This window comes from Neovison vison, chromosome 1 (assembly GCF_020171115.1).
Source record: "Neovison vison isolate M4711 chromosome 1, ASM_NN_V1, whole genome shotgun sequence".
Classification (NCBI taxonomy): Eukaryota; Metazoa; Chordata; class Mammalia; order Carnivora; family Mustelidae; genus Neogale; species Neogale vison.
In genome coordinates, this window is record NC_058091.1 from 198,606,720 (window position 1) to 198,623,139 (window position 16,420).

General features: G+C 36.9%; 1 protein-coding gene across 5 annotated transcripts in view; it reads left to right on the forward strand.

Moving 5' to 3' along the window:
• KIAA0825 (KIAA0825 ortholog) overlaps nucleotides 1-16,420 on the forward strand; it is a 407,113-nt gene that overhangs the window by 14,783 nt on the left and 375,910 nt on the right. For all 5 annotated transcript variants that reach the window (XM_044265489.1, XM_044265499.1, XM_044265508.1 and 2 more), the window contains exon 2: nucleotides 14,564-14,713. The gene's annotated coding sequence lies outside the window, so the exon portion shown is untranslated. The remainder of the gene's footprint in view (nucleotides 1-14,563; nucleotides 14,714-16,420) is intronic.

A 16,420-nucleotide genomic window follows, 5' to 3' on the forward strand; every position in this document is an offset into this window, starting at 1 on the left:
TAGCCCTTTATCTGATATGTCATTTGCAAATATCTTCTCCAATTCTGTCAGTTGTCTTTTGGTTTTGTTGACTCTTTCCTTCACTGTGCAAAACCTTTTTATTTTGATGAAGTCCCAATAGTTCATTTTTGCCTTTGTTTCCCTTGCCTTTGGCGATGTTTCTAAGAAGAAGTTGCTGCAGCTAAGGTCGAAGAGGTTGCTGCCTGTGTTCAAGGATTTTGACGGATTCCTGACTCACATTGAGGTCTCTCATCCATTTTCAGTCTACGTTTGTGTGTGGTGTAAGGAAATGGTCCAATTTCATTCTTCTGCATGTGGCTATCCAATTTTCCCAACACCATTTGTTAAAGAAAACTATCTTTTTTCCATTGGAGATTCTTTCCTGCTTTGTCCAAGATTAATTGACCATAGAGTTGAGGGTCTATTTCTGGACTCTCTATTCTGTTTGATTGATCTGTGTGTCTGTTGTTATGCCAGTACCATACTGTCTTGATGATGACTGCTTTGTCATAGAGCTTGAAGTCTGGAATTGTGATGCCACCAACTTTGGCTTTCTTTTTCAACATTCCTCTGGCTATTTGGGTTTTTTTCTGATTCCATATAAATTTTAGGATTATTTGTTCCATTTCTTAGAAAAAAATAGATGGTAATTGATAGGGTTACATTAAATGTATAGATTGCTTTAGGTAGCATAGACATTTTCACAATATTTGTTCTTCCAGTCCATGAGCATGGAACACTCTTCTATTTGTTTTTGTCTTCCTCATTTTCTTTGATGTGTACTTTATAGTTTTCTGAGTACAGATTCTTTGCCTCTTTGATTGGGTTTATTCCTAGGTATATTATGGTTTTGGGAGCAATTACAAATGGGATCAACTCCTTAATTTCTCTCTCCTCTTTCTTGCTGTTGGTGTATAGAAATGCAACTGATTTCTGGGCATTGATTTTATATCCTGACACTTTATTGAATTCCTGTATGAGATCTAGCAGTTTTAGAGTGGAGTCTCTTGAGTTTTCCACATAAAGTATCCTATCATCTGCAAAGGGTGAGAGTTTGCCAATTCAGATGCCTTTAATTTCTTTTTGTTGTCTGTTTGCTGAGGCTAGTACTTCTAGTACTTTTAGTACTATGTTGAATAGCATTGGTGATAGTGGACATCCCTGCCATGTTCCTGACCTTAAGGGAAAAGCTCTCAGATTTTCCCCATTAAGGATGATATTCGCTGTGGGTTTTTCATAGATGGTTTTGATGATACTGAGGTGTGTACCCTCTATGCCTAAACTCTGAAGAGTTTTGATCAAAAAAGGATGGTGTACTTTGTCAAATGCTTTTTCAACATCTATTGGGAGTATCATATGGTTCTAGTTCTTTCTTTTATTAATGTATTGTATCACATTGATTGATTTATGGATGTTGAACCAACCTTGCAGCTCAGGAATAAAACCTAGTTGGTCATGGTGAATAATCTTTTGAATGTACTGTTGGATCCTATTGGCTAGTATTTTGTAAGAATTTTTGCATCCATGTTCATCAAGGATATTGGTCTGTAATTCTCCTTTTTGATGGGATCTTTGTCTCGTTTTGGGTTCAAGGTAATTCTGGCCTCATAAAATGAGTTTGAAAGTTTTCCTTTCATCTCTATTTTTTGGGACAGTTTCAAGAGAATAGGTATTAATTCTTCTTTAAATGTTTGGTAGAATTCCCTTGGGAAGCCGTCTGGCCCTGGGCTATTGTTTGTTGGGAGGTGTTTGATGACTGGTTCAATCTCCTTACTGGTTATATGTTCAGGTTTTCTATTTCTTTCTTGTTCAGTTTTGGTAGGTTATATGTCTCTAGGAATGCATCCATTTCTTCCAGATTGTCAAATATGCTGGCATATAGTTGCTCATAATATGTTCTTATAATTGTTTGTATTTTTTTGGTGTTGGTTTTGATGGTTTCTCTTTCCTTCATGATTTTATTAATTTGGGGCCTTTTTCTTTTCTTTTTGATAAGACTGGCCAGGAGTTTATCAATCTTATTAATTCTTTAAATAAACCAGCTCCTAGGTTTGTTGATTTGTTCTACTGTTCTTTTGGTTTCTTTTTTTTTAAAATATTTTATTAATTTATTTGACAGAGATCACAAGTAAGCAAGGAGGTGGGCAGAGAGAGAGGGGGAAGCAGGCTTCCCACTGAGCAGAGAGCCCGATGCGGGGCTTGATCCCAGGACCCGGGGATCGTGTCCTGAGCCGAAGGCAGTGGCTTAACTCACTGAGCCACCCAGGTGTCCCTGTTCATTTGGTTTCTATTTCATTGATTTCTGCTCTGATCTTTTATTATTTCTTCTCCTGCTGGGTTTACGCTTTCTTTGCTCTTCTTTCTCCAGCTCCTTTAGGTGCAGGGTTAGGTTGTGTACTTGAGACCTTTCTTGTTTCTTGAGAAGGGTTTGTATTGCTGTATACTTTCCTCTCAGGACCTCCTTTGCTGTGTCCTGGAGATTTTGAACAGTTGTGTTTTCATTTTCATTTGTTTCTATGAATTTTTAAATTTCTTCCTTCTTTTCCTGGTTGACCCATTCATTCTTTAGTAGGATGCTCTTTAGCCTCCCTGTATTTGCGTTCTTTCCAACTTTCCTCTTGTAATTGAGTTCTAGTTTCAAAGCACTGTTGGCTGAAAATATGCAGGGAATTATCCCAGTCTTTTGGTACTGGTTGAGACCTGCTTTGTGACCTAGGATGTGATCTGTTCTGGATAATGTTCCTTGTGCACTACAGAAGAATATGTATTCTGTTGTTTTGGGATGGAATTTTCTAAATATATCTGTGATGTCCATCTGGTCCAGTGTGTCATTTAAAGCCTTTATTTCCTTGTTGATCTTTTGCTTGGATGATCTGTCCATTTCAGTGAGGGGAGTGTTAAAGTCCCCTACTATTATTGTATTATTGTTGATGTGTTTCTTTGATTTTGTTATTAATTGGTTTATATAATTGGCTGCTCCCATGTTAGGGGCATAGATATTTAAAATAGTTAGATTTTCTTGTTGGACAGACACTTTAAGAATGATATAGTGTCCCTCTTCATCTCTTATTATAGTCTTTGTCTTAAAATCTAATTTATCTGATAAAAGGATTACTACCTCTGCTTTCGTTTGATGACCATTAGCATGGTAAATGGTTTTCCACCACCTCCTTTTAAATCCGGAGGTGTCTTTAGGTCTAAAATGAGTTTCTTGTAGACAGCATATCGATGCTTTTTTTTTAATCCATTTTGGTACCCTGTGTCTTTGGATTGGGGGATTTAGCCCATATACATTCAGGGTAACTATTGAAAGATATAAATTTAGTGCCATTGTATTGCCTGTAAGGTGATTGTTACTCTATATTATCTCTGGTCTATTACTTATAGGTTTTCTCTTTGCTTAGAGGACCCCTTTCAATATTTCCTGTAGGATTGCTTTGGTGTTTGCTAATTCTTTTAGTTTTTGTTTGTCCTGGAAGCTTTTTATCTCTTCTTCTATTTTCAGTGACAGTCTAGCTGGATATCATATTCTTGGCTGCATATTTTTCTCTTTTAGTGCTCAGAATATATCATGCCAGTTCTTTCTGGCCGACCAGGTCTGTGTGGATAGGTCTGCTGCCAATCTAATATTTCTACAGATCTCTTGTTCCAAGCTGCTTTCAAGATTTTCTCTTTGTCACTGAGACTTGTAAGGTTTACTATTAGATGACAGGGTTGGGACCTATTTTTATTGATTTTGAGGGGGATTATCTGTGCCTCCTGGATTTTTTTTTTTTTTAAGATTTTATTTATTTATTTGGCAGACAGAGACCATGGGTGGGCAGAGAGGCAGGCAGAGAGAGAGAGAGGAGAAAGCAGCCTCCCTGTGGAGCAGAGAGCCCCATGTGGGGCTCGATCCCAGGACCCCTGGGATCATGACCCGAGCCAAAGGCAGAGGCCTCAAACCACTGAGCCACCCAGGTGCCCCATGCCTCCTGGATTTTGATGCTTGTTCCTTTGCCAAATTAGGAAAATTCTCTGCTATAATTTGCTCCAATTTATCTCCTGTCCCCTTCTCTCTCTCTCTTCTTCCTCTGGGATCCCAATTATTCTAATATTGTTTTGTCTTATGGTATCACTTATCTCTCGAATTCTCCCCTCTTGGTCCAGTAGTTGTTTTTCTCTCTTTTACTCAGCTTCTTAATTCTCCATCATTTGGCCTTCTATATCACTAATTTTCTCTTTTGCCTCATTTATCCTAGCAGTAAGATCCTCCATTTATTTTACAGCTTTTTTGATTTCAACTTGGCTAGATTTTAGTTTTCTTTATTTCTCCAGAAAGGGATTTCATTTCTCCATAAAGGGATTCTGTAGTATCTTCCATGTCTTGTCAAGCCAGCTAGCATCTTGATAATCATCATTCTGAACTCTAGTTCTGACATCTTACTAATGTCTATATTGATTAGGTCCCTAGCTGTCGGTATTGCCTCTTGTTCTTTTTGTGTGTGTTTGGTGAAAAACTCACTTTTATTTTATCCAGATAAGAACAGATGAGTGAGAGAACAAAATACTAAAAGGGTAGCATTGACCCCAGAAAAATATACACTAACCAAATCAGAGGAAACCCAGAACTGGGGGGAGAAGAAGGGGAAAGAAGAAAAAAAGATACATAATATATAAATATTATATGTATAAAACACTATATATATATATACACACACACACACACACACACACACACAGACACAGAAATACACATATATAGGACTAGTGAATAGAACAGACACATACACTTGATTTTGGGTGTCTATTTTTGTCTTAGATGAAACTACCTCCCAAAATCATAAAGAAAGAAAAACTTATTTATATATATACAAAAATAAGGTTCAACACAATGAAGGGATGGAAAAGTTGTAAAGATGAAAATTTAAAAAGATTCTAAAAAAGTAATTGATAAGATAAGAAGTTGGTTTAAAAAAAAAAGAGGAAAGAATGTGATCAGGCTGGGGACTAGAACAAAGCCATGTTCTAGATTTAGGGTATATTTTGATTTATTAGAAGAAACTGTGTCCCAGAATTTTAAAGAAAAAGAAAACCTGTATGTATCAAAAAAGTAAGGTTAAATACAATATAGGGATAAAATAGGACTATAACAATAAAATTTTAAAAGATTTTTTAGAAAAAAGTATTGATAAGATTAAATAGTTAAAAATATTAAATAGGAGAGGAAAAATTTTAAAAATAGAATAAGAAAAAAATTTTTTTAAATTAACTTGAGAAACTAAAGGATCATGTGAAAAATCCATGAATTCTGTGTGCTGTATTTCTCTAGCTCTAGAGTTCTGCAGTTCTCCTTGACTGGTGAACTTGGTCTTGGCTGATGTTCTTGCTGATCTTCTCGGGGAGGGGCCTGTTGAAGTGATTCTCAAATGTTTTTGCCTGAGGTGGAATTACACTGCCCTTGCCTGGGGCCAGCCTAAGTAATCTCTTCTGTTTTGCTCTCCGTAGCTTTTGTTCCTTGAATGCTTCCCGTTCAGCTTTCGTGGATGCTAATGAAAATGGTGGCCTCCTAATCTCGGGCCTCATAGGAGCCAAGAGCTCATGGCCCCACTCCCCAGTGTGCCCCCAGAGAAAAGCAGTCAATCCCTCTCATCTTCCTGGTCTCCAGCCGCACTCTGAGCTCACCCAGACTGTGCCTGAGTTTCTATTTCTGGCGCACAGTCCCCTTCGGAATCTCCAAACCCAGCAGATTCCTGCAGTATGCTCCTCCACCACTCATCCCAATGGAAGAAGGAGGGGATCTCTGGATCTGGCACTTGTGGAGTTCCTGCTCAAAGAGCAGTGGCCTGACTGTCCTTGGATCACAGTTTAAGGTAACCCTAAGCTCTGCACCCCCTCCTTAGCTCCGTCTCTGCAGCTTGCTTCCCTACTCCGATACCTGGGAGCTCTGCCACACTCAGGCAGCATTGGTCTTTCTGTGACCCGAAGGGTTCTGAGACCACACTATGCCCACAAGGGTTCCACCTCCTTTAGGGTTCCACTTTAACCACTAGAGTGACGTTTCTTAGTGGAGCAGACTTCTAAAAGTTCCAATTTTGTGCTCTGCTGCTGGCCGGGAGCTGGCCTCTCTCCCATGGTCTCTCTTCCCAAATGTCACCTTGGAATCACTTCTCTGCACGTCCTGCCTTCTGGAAAGTGGTCAATTTTCTGTTCCAAAATTGCTGCTCTTCTTCTCTTTTATCAGGTGTTCAGATTGATTTGGTAACTATCTATCTGAACCCCTGGGACCTGATGATATTTAGATCTTCTACTCCCGGGCTTATTTTATTTTTTAAAGATACATTTATTTTAGAGCGATAGGGGGAGAGCAAGTGTGTGATTGCTGGGGGCAGAGGCAGAGGTAAAGAGAGACAGAACCCTAAGCAGACTCCATGCTGGGAGCAGAGCTACAATCAGGGCTCAATCCCAGGATCCTGAAATCACGACTTGAGCCAAATCCAAGAATTGGATGCTCAGTGAACTAGTCCCCCCAGGTACCCTGTAGCTCATTTTATTTTATTTTGAATTGGATTATAACTGATATACAGTGCTAGTGTCAGGTGTATAACATAGTGATTTGATAAGTCTATAAATTATGTTATGCTCCCTGTAAGTGTAGTTTTCATCTGTCACCATGCAGTGCTGTTACAGTACCATCGACTATATTTCTTATACTGTACATTTTATTTGTCTGACTTACCCATAGCTAGAAACCTGTATCTCCCACTCCCCTTCACCCATTTTGTTCATCCCTCCACCTTCTCCCCTCTGGCAGCCATCATTTTATTCTGTATAGTTATAGGTCTGATTGCATATTCATCTTTTATTGTTGTTTATTCATTCATTTGGTTTTTTTTAGATTGCACATATAACTGAAATCATATGGCATTAGTCTTTCTCTGTCTGACTTATTTCACTTAGCATTATAGGTCCATTGATGTCGCAAAGAGCAAGATCTCATCTTTTTTTATGACTAAGTGATATTCCACTGTGTGTGTGTGTGTGTGTATGTGTGTGTACCACATCTTCTTTATCCATTCATCTATCAGTGGACACTTGGGCTGCTTCCATATCTTGGCTATTGTAAATAATGATGCAGTAAACAGGGGTGCATATATATTTTGAAATTAGTGTTACCATTTTCTTTGGATAAAAACCCAGGAGTGGAGTTATTGCATCATACTGTTTTTCTATTTTAAGTTTTTTGAGGAACCTCATACTGTCTCCCACAGTGGCTGTACCAATTTACATTCCCACCAACAATGTCCAAGATTCCTTTTTCTCCGTATCTTTGCCAACCCTTGTTATTTCTTGTCTTTTTTATTATAGCAATTCTGACAGGTGTGCAGTGATACCTCATTATGATTTTGTGGTTTTTGATTTGCATGTTTCTGATGATGAGTAATGTTGAGCATCTTTTCATGGGTCTGTTAGCCATCTGTATGTCTTTGGAAAAATATCTTTTCAGAACTTCTGCCCATTTTTAATTGGATTATTTGGCTTTTTTGGTGCTGAGTTATATGAATTCTTTACGTATTTTGGATATTAACCCTTTGTCAAATGTATCATTGGCAAATATCTTCTTTCATCCAGTAGGTTGCCTTTTTGTTTTGTTGATGTTTTCTTTCACTGTACAAAAGCTTTTTTTGATATAGTCCCAATAGTTTAATTTTGCTTTTGTTCCCCCTGCCGTAGGAGATACAGCCAGAGAAGTATTGCTAAGGCCAGGGTCAAAGAAATCACTGCCTATGGTTTTTTTTTTTTTAGACGTTTTATGGTTTCAAGTCTCACATTTAGATCTTTAATCCATCTGGAGTTTATTTTTGTATGTGGTGTTAGAAAGTGGTCCAGTTTCATTCTTTTATATGTTGCCATCCAGTTTTCCCAGCACCATTTGTTGAAGAGACTGTCTTTTCTCTATTGTATATTCTTGCCTTCTTTGCCATAGATTAATTGGCCATATAATTGTGGGTATATTTCTGGGCTCTCTGTTCTGTTCTATTGATATATGTGTCTGTATTTGTGCTAGTACCATACTGTTTTGATTATGGCTTTGTAATATATCTTGAAATCTGGAATTTTGCTATTTCTAGTTTTGTTGTTCTTTCTCAAGATTGCTTTGGCCACTCAGAGTCTTTTGTGGTCCCATACAAATTTTAGTATTATTTGTTCTAGTTCTGTGAAAAATGCTGTTAGTATTTTGATAGAGCTTGCATTAAATCTGTAGGTCATTTTGAAAAGTATGGACATTTTAACATTGTTAATCTTCTAATCCATAAGCATGTGATATCTTTTTCTTCAATTTCTTCATGTTTTATAATTTTCAGAGTACAGGTCTTTTACCTCCTTGGTTTTGGTATGTTTAGGTTTTTTGTTTTGTTTTGTTTTGCTTTTGGATTTTTGGTGGGATTATAAATGGAATGTAAATGTAATAGGTAGGGGCGCCTGGGTGGCTCAGTGGGTTAGGCCGCTGCCTTCGGCTCAGGTCATGATCTCAGGGTCCTGGGATCGAGTCCCGCGTCGGGCTCTCTGCTCAGCAGGGAGCCTGCTTCCCTCTCTCTCTCTCTCTGCCTGCCTCTCCATCTACTTGTGATTTCTCTCTGTCAAATAAATAAATAAAATCTTTAAAAAAAATTTTAAAAAAATAAATGTAATAGGTACGTTTATCTTAAATTTCTTTCTGCTACTTTATTATTAGTGTATACAAATGCATCTGATTTCTGAGTATTAATTTTATAACCTCCTACTTCACTGAATTAATTTATTACTTCTAATAGTTTTTTGGAAGTGATTTCTGTCTTTTTAATTTCTTTCTTCTACCTTGGCTGCCTTCTTTTGTATTAAAGAAATCAAATGCACATTTTTATTTTTAGTATAACTTTACATTTTAATTAATTTCTTCATGTTTGCTCTTGACAATATAATGTACATCTTAATTTATCACAACCAACTTAATACCAACCAGTTCCTACCAACTTAATTTTGATAAAATATAGAAACTTTATTTCAATATAGTTCAATTCCTTCCTCATCTTTTCTGCTGTTATTGTCATATGTATTAACATATTCCATGTTATAAACTGAACAATGTATTGTTATAATTTTTAATGCAATCAATGAAAATAAGTGTAATACTTTTAGCTTTGTGGGGGTTTTTTTGGAAGTACTATGTCTAGCATGGGGATTGAACTCACAACCCTGAGACCAAGGGTCACATGGTCTACTAGCTGAGCCTCCCAGGCAATCTTTTATAGTAACCCACATATTTACCATTTTTGGACCTCTCCATTTCCTACTCTGCACTTAAATTAACATGTGGTGTCATTTTCTTTAAGCTAAAAAGTTTCCTTTAATATTTAATACAGGTCTCCTAGCAACAAAGTCACAGTCTTTATTTCATCTTTAGTTTTAAAAGTGATGGCTTTATTTCATCTTCGATTTAAAGGATATCTATTCTTGCTATAGAATATATAGTGGGCAGTTTTTTTTCCTCACCATTTAGAATTTCTCAGTGACTGACTTCTGGCCTCCATTGTTTTATTGGTACTTTGTTGTATGGGATGAGTTAGTTTCGTAGCTTGTAAGATTTTCTGTTTGTCTTTGTAATTCAGTAGTTTGATTATGGTATGTCTAGATATTGATCTCTTTATAATTGTCCTACTTTGTGACTATCAAATTTCTTTGATAAGTAGATTAATTTGCTTCAAATTGGTATTTGTCCTTTATTTCTTCATGTATTTTTTCTATCCCTCTGTCTTCACTCCTGGGATACTCATTACATGTATGTACGTATGTATGTCAAACATACAGAGGTAGTGACAGAGTTCAGGAGCAGGGAGGAGAGGGAAATGCAGGCTGCCCACTTAGCAGGCCACTTAGCCGGGAGCCCAATGCAGGGCCCTATCCCAGGACCTTGGGGAACATGACCTGAGCCGAAGGCAGACAGTTAACCAGGTGAGCCACCCAGGAGCCCCTCATTACAGGTTTCATTTTATGATTTTGATAGTCCCAAATGTCTCTGAGTCTTTGTTCATTTAAAAAAAAAAAAGTTTTTTTTTTTAATCTTTTCTTCAGATTGGGTAATTTCTATTTATCTATTTTAGATTCACTGATTCTTTCATCAGTTTATCTTGAATTTGCTGTCATTTACCTCTAGTCAGTTTTCTTTCTTTCTTTTTTGTTAAAGATTTATTTATTTTAGAGAGAGAGAGCATGAGTCGGGGAGGGAGAATGGAAGGTGGAGAGGGAGATTATCTCAAGCAAACTTGAGTTTGGAAACTGATGCCACACAGAGCTTAAGCCCATGACCCTGAAATTATGACCTGAGCAGAAATCAAGAATTGGATGCTTAACTGACAGAGCCACCCAAAGTTCCCCATCTCTAGTGAGTTTTCTGATTGTACTTTTCAACTTCAAAATTCCATTTGATTTTTTTTTAATTTGTTTCCTTGTGGATAACCTCTTTTATTTATTGTTTCCTGCTTTCATTCTTTAAGTAAGATCACCTTTGGTTCTTTGAATATATTGGTAATAACTGCTTTGAAGTCTTTGTTTAAATCTAACATTTAGGGACACTCAAATGGTTTACCCTATTTCTTTGCATGTTTCATAACTTGTTGAAAACTGGGCATTTTAGATCACCTATTGTAGGAACTCTGGGTTCTGATTTTTTTTTCCTCTCTTAAGGTTTTTGCTTTGTTCATTTATTTGTTTCTTGGTTTAGTAATTTGCCTAACTAAGTACAGTGACAGCTGTCTCCCTTGTGATGTGTGGCACAGATAAAATCTGTTTTTTTGTTTTCATTTGGGTTGGTTTTCGAGTTTTAATATTTTGGTTTGGGTTTTGCATTTGGCTTTCTAGGACTTGCTCCTGTATGTGTATATCTTAAATTATGAACTGATTGTTGGACACTTCTTGTGTTTAAATACATAGAGTCATAAAGTATGACTGTCTGTCATCTATCCATGGATGTCTATAGAGAATGCATTTAAAGTTTACATAGTTTTCAGGTGTGTTCTGGCTTTCAGTCTCTGCTGACCTCTTTCACATTTGCTCTATGTATGTGATTATTTGGCCTCGGGAATATGTGAATAGCTTTGTTTCTCTCTGGTCTCCCTTGTACATTCTCTCAACCTTAGCCAAGGATATGTCTGCCCCATTTATGACCATGACCTTGGACTAATGGAGCTGTTTACTCTCCTTGCTTGCCAGTTTCTAAAATCATCACATCCCTTGAAACACTGTTAGACATGGGCATAACCTGCCCCTGAAGTTCAAGTTACCCCATCTTTGACCACAACAAAGATGTTTCTGGTCTTTTTTTTTTTTTTTTTAAGATTTTATTAATTCATTTGACTGAGAGAGAGACGAAGAGCATAAGCAAGGAGAGCAGCACCTAGAGGAAGAGGGAGAAGCAGGCTCCCCGATGCTGGGCTTGATCCCAGGACCCTGGGTTCATGACCTGAACTGAAGACAGACACTTAGCCAGCTGAGCCACCCAGAGTCCCAGATGTTTACAGTCTTAATGATCTTCCCTCCTGGAAGAACCTCCATACTGACTGAATTGTGGTTGATGGTGATGAGAGAGGCCAGACTAGAATGTGACAGTGTCCTAGTATTCTTATCTAAAAATTACAGTCTTTCAAATAAACATGCTTCTCGAATTGTTATATCCCTTTGGTCAATTTCTAGAGCCCTGAAATGATTGTATTTGTCAATTTTGTCTGGCTCTTTAGTTTCGTTTTGGAAGAATATTTGCTGATTGCACTCAGCCATAACTGGAAGTCCTATTTCTGGTTTTGTATTATGTATACGTTTTTTTTTTTCCTTTACTCCCTTACAGTGATGGAAAATTTACATGTTAATTGTGTTGTCTCTCTTTTTCTTGGAGTAAATTTTGTTTTGAATTGATTTCCAGTGTGGGGGAAAAAAAGGTTTTTTTCAAATGCCTAATGGTTCTTGACTGTACATTCCTGCTAGAAAAGAGAAATTCAAGCATGCTGCAAGTCAGCTAAAGGCCTGAATGAGGCCAGCTTTTCTTTGGGGACATCTTTACCCATATGGCTTTTCCTCATTTTCTAGACTGTTAATTCATTTCTTCAGACACAGTACTTCTCCCATCTACTTATTTTTTTTCTCATAGTCATAGATTTAGCTATGAACAAGTAAAAGACAAAGTACATAGCTGCTCCTACAAAAAGGTGAGAGAGGGAGATTCAGGATATTTTAGCTTCACTTCTCAGTCCCCACTTCTGTCAGGGGTATCAGGTCATTCCTTTAATTGCAGCACTCTGCACACCTTCTAGAGTTTGACTTTTCCTACTGTCCTTCTTCCATGAAGGCTCTTACTCTGTCATTTTCTGTAAATTTGTAGTAATGACTTTCTCAGTCTCTTCACCTCAATGGTTTACATCCTCTCCACCAACCAACACATACCTTTATTATCTTTTAGGGTGGCCTCTTGGAGATGAGGGAAAATGCATGCTGATTGATCTTCCTAACCAAAAACATTGTCCATATTTTTTCAAAAATTTTTAATGTAAACTCTGCCCCAGTGTGGGCCTCAAACTCAGGACCCCAGGATTAAGAGTCCCATGCTAAACTGATGGAGCCAGCCAGGCATGCCTTGTCCACATATTTTTAAACTGTTGCAATAGAATGAGTACATGCTCTCTTGGGTCCTGTTTTCCCTTCACCATTTAAGCATTTTCTACATTGCCATAAGTCTTTATAATTATTGTTTGTAGTGAAATTTGAACACATTTTTAAAGAAGCAGTTTGTGATGTTTTCATGATTACATGATTATATTTTAGTTACTACCTCCTTTTCTTTACCGTTTTCTGCATCCTGCCATCATGCCATTTACTTTTCCCTGGGTAACCAATGATAACAACATTGACAGTTTGTGAAGTAGGAAATCTTAATTTTTTTCCTTTGGCTAAGCTGATTGGCTGAAAGCTATCAAGAAGGGCAGTTGGACCTAGAACAGGCTGACATCATCATCAAAAAGGCAATTTCAGTTACTTATGGGTTTTCCAAGAAATCTTGTGATTTCGGCTATGAAATGCAGATGACATGTTATATCTCTTTAATGGCATCCTAGCTTGGCATCTTCATCTTAATTCTTAGGTGGAACTGAACTATTTCTCTCTTTAAAATTCCTGTTTCCCCTTTTGTTCAAATGCAGTTCCTAGAGTGGTTCTTTTGACTATGAGGGTGTTTGTTTCTGATGTAATAACAACTGGAAGTCAGTTTGGGATAGTGGGTTTTAGTAATATTTACCCATTTGCATATTAGTCACCAGAGAAAGGCAGAAAGTCTGAGGGCAGTCAGTAAATGTCAAAAGAAACATTTGGGAGCTTCTTCATAGCAGTTTTCTGGTCAATGGAGGCCTAACCAAGAGATGAGTCTTACAGATTAAAGATAACAAAATAGTCTTTTCTATTAAGTAATTCATTTATTGTTTAACTTTTTTCCTTTAGTGAGGCAACATAAAAAATAAAAAGCATAGGTTTTCGAGCAAATAAGTAAAGCTATTTGTGCATGATATAAATTTAGAGAGAAAATACAAGAATAAGAGTTGGGCATATATCCTGGATAAGAACATCAGTAAACAAAAATTATATAAATACCTATTTAAACAAAAAATGAAAATGCTTTTGCAAAGAGATAATGTTTACACTAATATTGACAATATGAAGTCCCTAGGAATATATCTGACATAACAAGAGAGATATGAAACTCCCGTGGGGAACATAGTAAAGCTTTATTGTGGGACAATAAGAACTCAGAAGTAAAATGATACACCATACATATGGCTTGCAAAACTCAACTTTGCAGATGCTCAGTTTAATCAGCACAGTCTCAAATTCCTGTCTCATTTGGTGGGGAAGGGGGAATACTTGACAATAGAGTCTAAAATACTTGACAATAGAGTCTAAATTTGTCTGGAAAGACAAAAGGCCAGTGTACTTGGATGGAGGGAAAGACAAATAGATTGGCAAGAGTGGTCCATAGCTCCTCAGTATTGGTAACGTTACCTAGAGGCTTCTTAGAAATACAGAATCCCAGGCACCAGCCATGGATTAACTGAATCAGAATCTATTTTAATAAGATAATCCAGAAGAGTGAGAAAAAAAATAGATTTTAATGAACTGTTCTGGAAATTAAACTGGTAACTAAACAGGAAGAAAGGAATTATATTGAAAGGTATTGCTTGTTTTATGGACTACATCCATCCTTTATTGTATATAATTTACATTTACCGAGGTACATTTGAAAAATCAGTGAAAAGGGATGTTTTGAATGTACATTTTCCTAGGTGCCTCTCTTATTTCATGTGCCTATAATCTATGGATCTTCTTGTTAATAAGCTTTTCTTAGGTACTCCAACTTTAGCATGTCTTTATACGTTTCCAGCAACTCTCATTTCCTGCCTGTATGTCAGAACTTAATGATAGTACTGCCACTACCAATGTAGAGAAGTATTGTGACTCTGTACCCTCCATTGTGACAGTGAGTAAGTTTTATTTAATTATTTTATAGGTATATTTTATATATGTTGGGGGAAAAAACTGAGCTGAAGATAATAAAGAAAAGGCAGCTCTTCTACTGACCACTTGGAAGGAAATAATTTCCCACTTATTTGGGATTAGAAGACCAGCTCATTCTCAGAGTCTTCTGAAACAAAATTAGGTAAGAAATGTTTTTCTTCATATTTTGAATAATTTGTTCTCTGCCTGCTCTGCCTCCTTGAAGGCTTCTCTATTTCTTTTCCTTTGGCCTCCAAGAGAAATACAGTTAGCATTTTCCTTGAGGAAGTTACCATGCCAGCCAGCTGTCAGCCTTATGATGTACCTGATCTCCCGTGTCAGGGGAAGCACAATTCAATTTTAAACTAAGTCTTCTGCACAACAGTGCAGCAAGGCTGCCAGCATCTCTTTTTATGTACCTTTCTTTGAAATCCTGCCTTCTACCCAAGCCAGTATAGTTTTATTTTTAATCCTTTGTGTGAGATAAAACCACCACTAACTGACTTTACTTGTCTTTAGTTAAAAATCAATGAATCGAAAGATATAATCTGTAAGTATTTCTGCTCCTCTTTCTCATTTCTAGAAAATAAAGTACCCCTGCTTGTTTAACTTATGACTTGTCTAAACATGTTGAAAGCATTGACTCTAAGGCATAACATTCAGACTCTGAAAGGGAACTGTGACAAGTTCAGTCAGAAGGGAAAAGAGGAATAATTTATAAAAGGTGCTGCAGATAATGATGCCAGCCAGTTATTTTAAAATGCATCCATCTCACCTTTTAATGAATTAGATTTGTCAACAGCAAATGTTTTATGCACCACTTCTAATAAAAGTGGCATGCTTGGAATGCGGTGCTTTGAGGTTGGCTTCTTCAAAGCCTTAGGAGTATCTTCAATTCAAAGATATTTTTTAAATAATAGATATTAAAAAGTATATTTAAATAATATTAAGGTTGTGACACAAACACCAAATGACAAAATTCCAGAGTTTCAAAGCAGACACTGACATGCCATCACTATATTCACACAGAAACTGCTTTTTAAATTAGGAGTGCAACAGACTCATTTGGGGATTGTGTGTCAATTTACCTTTAAATTCTCTTGTTGTTTTGGTTGGTGTCACAACCTTAATGTCAGCTTTTCGAATAGGTTTCTACATTTCCTTTGGTTTGGGGTCATTAAAAAATGCATATGATAAATCTAAGAGGCAGAAATAGGTCACACTGAAGTGGAATTCCTTGCTTCTCTGCTGTTGAAAAACAGATTATACTGCCTCGTAAGTGGAAAAGTTAGCTCAGGCATTTTAGTAAAAATTTTTTTTTCCAGGAATTTGATTCAGGCCAGTATAGACTGAAATAACAAAACATGAGCTGTTGATATAATTCTGTTCACAATCTGTTCTTCTTGTACCTCTCTTCCTAACCCATCCCATCTTGTTGTTTATCACCTCTCTAGATGTTGAAAATCACAATTCCCACGCTTAATGTTTTTTTCACTAAAAGTACCGGGTTAAGCTTTATGGTTATTTCATTTGAACAATCCTTTTTCAGTGTATGTGAGTATATGTAAAGCCTGCCTTAAAACTTCATGTGGCAGTCCTTTCTATAAGACTTCTATGCAGATTTTCTAGGGGAGAGGACAAAATCTCATTTTTTTTTAAAAGTAACTTGTTACAGAAAGTAAAATGTAAAGTAAAATCTGGTATGTTGTATTGTGTGTTAAAAAATTTTCTATTACCCCTCCGCTCATTAAAGGGGCAACCAGGAGCATTCTGCCCGGAAAGAGCAAAAGGAAAGAGAGAGGAGGAAAACAGTCATCTATTCACCCACATTCCACTGTTTTCCTGGATTCTTAACTGTCAAAATCTCACA